The 6,000-nt window shown below is 43.0% G+C and overlaps 1 protein-coding gene across 1 annotated transcript in view; it reads left to right on the top strand.

Moving 5' to 3' along the window:
* Positions 1-546: 546 nt before the first annotated feature.
* The window catches only part of SGCD (sarcoglycan delta), a 415,004-nt gene continuing 409,550 nt past the window's right edge, over positions 547-6,000 (top strand). Inside the window, exon 1 of the mRNA XM_057730163.1 lies at positions 547-887. The gene's annotated coding sequence lies outside the window, so the exon portion shown is untranslated. The remainder of the gene's footprint in view (positions 888-6,000) is intronic.

Below are 6,000 nucleotides of genomic sequence, written 5' to 3'. Positions count from 1 at the left end.
AAGGTACATTCTTTTCTCCCTTCTATTTCCTATAACCACAACACACATTGCAAAAGCCTGCAAAATGTTACATTTTGGGACCAGCACCTTATAGAGCAGAGAGCCCGGAAAGTGACTGAAACATAATTGCATTATTTTTCCTGGCAGCAGTAGGAGATGCACCCATCAGGATGAGGGGACAACTCCGAAGTACTGAACCAGGCTGGAAATGCTAAAAATATTGTTCCCCCTCCAGCTGTTGAAGTGTTAAGCAAAGACAGAGGCAATGGCAGGTAGGGAGATCAAATTAGAATTCCCATCTCTCAGCTGTAATAGGCTTGTTATCAGAACTGGCTAGAGCTGGTGGGGCTAACGGGCTCAGCTGGGGACTGTGAGCAGAAGGAGAAAGTTCAAAAGGGGTGGTGCTGCGCGGGAGGAAGAGGAGACTCAGCTCCAGCACCTAGCACCACCGAGCAGCGGCCGCGTGGGGAATGCCTGAGAAATCAGTATCGGTTCTAGAGGCTGTTGCCTTTGTGGCTGGGACTGTGAGCCCAGCAGACGCCATGGGGCAGGGGCGCGAGCCTGTGCTTGACACATGTGTTTCCCATTGAGAGCTGGAAGCAGCCCAGTAGCTGGGAGTTGGCCTGACAAAGCCATATTGAAGTACAGGCAGAGTACGGTTTCAAAGCAGTCAGAAAAAGAACGGGAATGCTGTTCAGGAAATTCTTCAGGCATGGGCAGGGACTTGGCTGCAATTCTGCAGTTGGAAAATCTGACTGGGGCAGCTTCTGAACACAGGCTGGGCCTGCTCACCCTCGGCAGCCCGAGCAGCCGCCTCCTTCCAGCCTCTGCACACACGCCTGGACTGTGGGAGATTCTCATCAGCCGCTTTGTGAAGCAGAGGAGAGGTAGGGGACTGTTCAGTTCTTGCATTTCCGCGCTTTCTCTTCACTTTTTCAGCCCGCTGTTTGTGTGCAAGTACTCTGTGTTTCTGTGGAGGGCGATTGTGTGTCTGTGTGTGAACAAGTTCGAGCTGCATCACTTCAGCGTCCGGCGTGGGGTTGGAATCTTTTCTTCCCCCCACCCCCTCCAAGATGGGATTTTCAGCAGGGAGCTTTGCAAAGTTAGGATTGAACTGGCAACACGATTGTGAAAAAGAAAAGTAGGTGAACTCTTGTATTGTCACTCTGCTCCAACCTTCTGTAACGTTTCTACGGGGAAGGACGGTTCATTGGCAGGAAAGATAATTTTAGATGAAACTGTGTTCTTTGCCTCATGAGAGTTTGGAGAGGGGCATTTTTAGCAGAAAATGGCTCTCATTTTAGAGGGAATGGAAGTTTGAAGTTTCTATTTTAGATTACACTTTCAGAGTGTAGTAACAGATACGTGTGTGTGAGTTCCTGGCATCTTTTATTATTATGTGGGATTTTTGACTGTCATTAGTGATATGTTTGCCTAGAAATATGCTGGATCAACATTTGTAGTAATGTTTCTATAATAATTTTCAATTTTTTGAGTTGCTGAAGTAATGTAGTTTTCTCAAAAAAAAACTTCTGTATTTATGAACTATAGACAACTAGAGTCACAGAAAACAGTAATTTACTCAAAATCATTGTTAAAATATAGACATATAATAGTGTGAATTTTATTTCATTGATCGATTGATTTTATTTTACACCTTACTGAAAAGTGATTTTTTTAAAAAAAAGCTTCAAATTTTAGATCATTCTTTTTCATACATATCAACTACAATGCAATACAGATGTTTACCCACCCGCCCAAGAAAGCTGTATCTATTCTACACTCAATATTTAGAAAATGCACAGCATAATAGAATTGCATTTAAGAAAGTGGTTCAGTTCTGAAAGAGCTGGACTAAATCTCGTTATAGCCTTGTAATTACTGGCAGGGCCATCAATGACAGCAATGATGTTTTCCAAAGGGGGCTTGGCCAGGAGTCTGGTTGGGGAAACAGATGAATGAATGGGTTCTTGGCTACTTCTTGAATAGCAGAAGAGTGGCTAGACCTCTTAGGGTGGACCTCAGTAAAAACAGGTGTGTGTTTACTTCGGTTCTACAATCTCTCAACAAGTGTCTGCTAGTAAAGAGTTAGATTAATGGGTGAATAAAGAGTCGGGGGCTGGACTTTTTTCTGTCTTTGTGTAAGACTTAGGATAAGTGCGCAGGCGATATGTTTTCTTTGTGGCGGGTCAGCCCTCTCAGCCAGCAATTTTATTTTCTGCACAGTTTTACACTTAGAGGAGGGGATTAGGAAGTAAATGACGGGCAGCAGAAATTCTTATTCTGAGAGATGGCACGCAAATATTTTCTTCACGAACGTCATCTTTGGGTTGGGTTGGGATGAGAAGGGTTTGAGAACTGTTGGATGTGGGACAAGATAGGATAGACAGTGATTACACCTTGAGTTGCCTGTGGAGTAAGCAAGATGCAGAGGCAGATTAGGAACCAATGTGAACCACAGCCAAACGCACTGCCAGTGAAAAAGGAGACTCTGTGAGCTCTAATGTCATATGCTAAATTTAGTGCGCATCCAGCATTGAGCAGAGCAGGCGTGAAATAGCAACTTCAGGTTGCAGGGTTACAAAGAGCATTGCCTGAAACTTGGAAGAAACTCTATAGTTTCCCTCTTTTAGACGTATAGGAGGGGAAAATCAAGTTCCTTGGACATTTGAAAAGGAAAAACAAGGGGGTGTGTGAGGGTAGAGGAAAAGAAATCCAGGGCAGAGGTGCCAGCTCCAGGGAGGGAGTGGCCACACCACAAACTGGGCAGCGGAGACGGAAGGAGATCTGTGCACAGGAGTGAAACACACAGAGTAGAATAGCAAAGCCCAGCGAGCACTGGTTTCTTCAACCTGAAGTGTGTGGCTAAACCGTGGCCTCAGTGAGGAGAACTGTTTTACCCTCTTCACGTTAGAAAACCCCATGGTCGTTCTGTCCTGCTGTGCCTTCTGGAAATAATCAGAGAGCACATTTTGTAAGAATGGCATTGCCCAAGGGTTCAGATTTCCTAGGCAAGGAGGGAATAGGCTCTTAAGACCTTATTTTTAACCCGTATTTGTTCCATCCAGAGATATTTCTGCTGGGAGTGATGAATGAAGGGACCAGGTGGAGATGGGGGAGGGATGGCAGTGAGCATAGCTTGTTCCAGACCCTGACCGGGGACACTTCATCATTAACACAAACTTTTGAAAAGGAATATAAAGGATGCATATGCTTTATTTTAATGCATGAATTTATTTAATTTTATTTCTGTTTTTTTAATTTTAAAAACATCTCCAAGGGCTCATACCACATTGTTGGTGAAAGTATTTAATATTAGTTTCGTAAGGTGAGAAGGAAGGTTCATGGAATTATGGATTTGACCACCTGAAAGGGATTAGGGCTATCCTGTAGTCCAGAATTTCTTGAGTTTGGGTAATGTAACGACCCCTTAAAACAGGGTGGTAGAGAAAGATCTATGTCCCCATTGTTGATTTTTACTATTTTTATTATACTGTTATTTAAATATGTACAAACCAAAAATACCCACCTAGATAATTGCCTCTCTATTTTAATTATTCTTAAGCATCTATAACACTGAAATATATTTATGAATTAAATACAGAGAAAAGTAATAATATTCAGATTATCAACATTGGTCTTATGTAGAGGATGCTTTACTGGAATTTAATAAGGCTTACACCATGAACATGGGACTGACAGTTATCTGGAAATTATTTTGATTCCAGACACTCACTTGATTCTTGCACACACATTTGATTCTTCCGTGATTTTTTTTTTTTCTCTTCAAAGGTACTTCTGTGTGCGTGTCATGATGTCCTTTGATCTGCACCTTGAAGGAATGTGCCGTTTTGTGTTATATTACACTGACCCTTTCTCTCTTCATGACGATTAGAATCAAATCACTTGTTGCTAACATGATTGTACAGTGAATACAAATGCAGACACAAAACTGCATGGTAATAGCCATTGGTCATGAATTGGATCTGCATTTCCTAGGACAAAATTTGGGTCAATAAAATAAGTACATCCAAAGAAATGAGAAGGAAAAACACAAGAACAAACTTGGCAGAGAACTCTTTGAGTCCTGAGAAAATCTGGGAATCCTGATTTTGGCCAGGTCTGGTTCTGTAGAAGAACCCCTGCAGGAATCAAGGAAGGAATGGCTCTGGAAACACCCCATTTTTCTAAATAGCTCAGGCACTTTTATTTGTTTCATATATCTGGATTTTGAAGAGATTTCCTTTGAAAAGAGAGTGTTAATGCTGTATCAGTGAAGGTTGCATTTGGCTGCAGGTAACAGAAACCCTGCTCATAGAGTCAGAACATATAAGGCCTTATTAGTTTTTGTGCGCATAGATGCAGACTACACCTGGACCGTCCATGACTATTTTGACAGCTGAGCAATGTCCCCAAGGACCACAGCTTCCTTCCTGTTCCACCATTCATTTGTTCATCTCCATGTGTCATGTTCAGGTCAGGACAAAGGTGGCAGGACATGAAGGGAAAAATACTTCTCCTCATGAGCAATCGCCCCTTTAATCAGTAAAGGATCCCCTCCCATGTAGATTTCCCCTCTCATCTCAGAATGCACACCCAGACCTGGGTCATATGCCTGCTGGCCCCATGCAGTTACATTACCATGATGGGTGGAAGCCCTCTGGATGTGTAATAGGAGCCCACAGATCCGAATCGCGAGTTCTAGCACTGTTCTAACAGTCCATTGTTTCTATTTTAAAGAAGTGAACCTTGAAACTAGAAAAGATATGTTACCTGCTTAGAAAACACAGGCGTTCAGAGACAATGGGAGTGCTTCTTGTTCCCTGACTCTGACTGTGGCGTGGACTTCTTGTTATGTGTGTTGACTTTATAGTGACAGCTGAGTGACACTTTGGAAGCCATGCTAGAGAAATTAACATAAGAGAATCTTAGTATTAGAAGATCCCTCAGAAATCACCTGATTCCGTGGTGTCTCAAAACCTCCTGAATCAGAATATCTGAGATGAGAGTTGGAGAATCCCTCTACTTTTAAAAACTCCCTAAGTGATTCTGTGGAAGCCAACCAGACACTGGTCCACAGAACTGAGTTTGTTTAGCACTTTTTGGGGCTAAATCATTATTTACTACAAGAGTGCCATTTATAGCATCACTGACAGATGTCAGCCAGATGTGATAGCAATTCGTTCAGTGATGGAGAACCTCACTATACTACTAGGCAGCTTGGGGCATTGTATCTCATCTCCAGCCTCCTCTGATGTGGCCAAAATTGCATCTCTGTACTTTGTAACCCATGGCCATTGTCATATTTTCTTAAGGCACGTTTGAGGGTGGTAGGGGGACTTGGTACAGAAGTGAGGTGAAGAGAGAGGGAGTAAAGGTGTGGGGGTCAGAAATCTTGGGATAGGTTCTGAATCCCCTGAGAGCTGGATTTCAGTTTTCCCATCTGTAAACTGGGATCAGATATCTGTAAAGTGTTTTCTCTTTCTTACTTTCTATGATTTTTGTCATTCTCAAGCTCTCCCATTTATTTATGAATGTCTTGAACTATTTCATCTCTCCCTTATCTTTTCCTGCACTCTTCTCTTTACCCTTCTCTGAACACATTCCAGGTAGCCTCCTCCTGACAAAAATCCTGTTCCCTGAACTCAATTCCTGTCATCTGACAAGGGCATGTTCCGTGAACAGGACACTCTACATCTGTGAACCAAAGGGGCAGAGGGTTATTGTAAGCAAGAAGCAGCCCTGTAAGAAGGAAGCGTGGAAGGTGGGATGATCTTATAGCAGGAGAGTGATTACATTGTGAAGTGAGCCCAGGCTCCAGGGCACACAAACCTGGACTGTGACCCTGGCTGTGTGACCTGGACACGTTACATCCTCTCCACGAGCCACAATTTTATCATCTTTAACAAGAGCATGATGGCATCTACCTCGTAGTGTGTTGTGAGCTTGTGCTTAGAATGCAGTTAGCACGGTGCCTTGCACACAATAAGGACTTAAGTA

This window comes from Hippopotamus amphibius, chromosome 1, assembly GCF_030028045.1.
Source record: "Hippopotamus amphibius kiboko isolate mHipAmp2 chromosome 1, mHipAmp2.hap2, whole genome shotgun sequence".
Taxonomy (NCBI): domain Eukaryota; kingdom Metazoa; phylum Chordata; class Mammalia; order Artiodactyla; family Hippopotamidae; genus Hippopotamus; species Hippopotamus amphibius.
The sequence above is the reverse complement of the archived record's forward strand: the minus strand, read 5'-3'. Positions and strand labels throughout refer to the sequence as shown.